Consider the following 1,741-nt stretch of genomic DNA (forward strand, 5'->3'; position numbering starts at 1 on the left):
GATGTGCTGCTGGTGCGGCTGAGGGACGCTCTTGGACTGTTGGTGTTGTTCCTAAATTGGGGGCAATAATCGGTGTTTAAGGATTGTTTTAGCCGGTGTCAGCCCTGCCCTTCTTCGTGAGGTTTATATTAAACAATTCAAAGCACCAGGAGGATGAGAGGAGGGCTGGTCTTGCAGAAGGGGGGGGTCAGACATTTTTATTTAGGGAACTGGGCCACAAATGTCCCTGTGCCAGGAGCCACCTCTTCATTTGTGCCCCTTCCACCCCATAAGGGTGCAACGCCCTCCCCAGCTCCTGCGGGCAAACCAAGGGCTCTGCAAAGCTCCTCCTGCAGCTGGGATGGTGCCAGGAGCCCTGGGTGTCCCCTTGGGGACAGGGACAGGGCTGTGCCTCAGCTCTGCCGTGGCACTTCATAGAGGGCACGGTTCCTGCGGGTCTGTGTCACACAGGATGGTGGCTCCTGTTTTTCTCTGCCCTGGGTGTGGAGATGCCCCTGGAGGTGCCCCCTGTGCCAGCTGGCCTGGAGGGAGGGACAGGGCCCTCTCCCAGCTGGGGGACATTCCCAGTTCCAGCCTTGCTGATCCCCCATGCCAGGGAAACACGGGCTGGCCTCCAGTTTGACCAGTTCAGGCGGCTGTGAGTGGGAAAGCTGCTCCGGGGGCAGGGCCTGGAGGGAATCAGGATCTCACCATGGAGGTGGCAGGAGCTCCTCATCCTCGGAGCTGCAGAGCTGAGGAATTCCCAGAGCTCAGGAACCCCAGAGGTGACAATTCCCAGCACTGAGGAGTCCCAGGGCTGACAATTCCAGAACTGAGGAATTTCCAGAGCTGACAATTCCATCCCTGAGGAACACCAGAGCTGACAATTCCAGCTCTGCCAAATTCTCGGAGCCGCCAAATTCCCTCTCAGCTGCAGGGATATTTGGGAAGGGGAGCCAGTGGCTGCTGTGTGACCCTTCCCAGCCCTTTACCCACCCCTTCCAGCCCGGATCCTCATCCCTGCCCTGCCCCACGGCAGCCCCAGAGCAGAGAGGATGTGTCTGGGGCGGATGTTTGTCCCTCCTGGGAGCTTCTCTGCGGCTTCTCCGTGCTGGGATGCGCAACCCGGGGGCTCCGGATGGGAAAATTCCGGCTCCGGGGCTCCGGGGTTGGGAAAATTCCGGCTCCTGTGGGTGGGATGTGGGTTTTTTTTCTGTCACCTCCAACGCCGGGGTGGTGGCAGTGGCTCTTTGGGGCCGGGGGGTGGAGGGAAGGGGTGAATTTCTGCTCGCATCCAGCGTTTCCTGAGCCGCCCAGGAGCCGGGAAGCAGCGGCGGGGAGGGATGGGACCACCAGAAAAGAGGGAATCTGCTGAGGTCAGGGCACTCACAACCTTCTGTTGGGTGTGCAGAGATGCTTGGCCAGAGTCTCCCCTTCCTACAGGAGGGAAATCCCGCTTGGAAATATCCCAACCTCCTCCTTCCTGCTCTCCACAGTCTGGAGAAGGCTCGAGTGGGTGCAAAAGGTTCCTTCAGCCCCCACCGCGGTTTCTGCCACATCCCTCAGCTGGAAAAGGCCCAGCCCGGCCTAAACCGGGATGGTTTTGGCGGAGCCGGTTCTGTTCCAACTCCGCGCATTCGTTTCGAGCAGCGAGAGTTAAAACCCGCCCGAGCCGCTGCCGGGCCCCTTAAGCCGGGCTATTAACACCTCTAATCGCTGCTCCGGGGGCAATTTCCCGCTGGATGCGGCGGGCCCCGCCGCA

Source organism: Geospiza fortis, unplaced genomic scaffold (genome assembly GCF_000277835.1).
Source record: "Geospiza fortis unplaced genomic scaffold, GeoFor_1.0 scaffold71, whole genome shotgun sequence".
In the NCBI taxonomy this organism is placed as follows: domain Eukaryota; kingdom Metazoa; phylum Chordata; class Aves; order Passeriformes; family Thraupidae; genus Geospiza; species Geospiza fortis.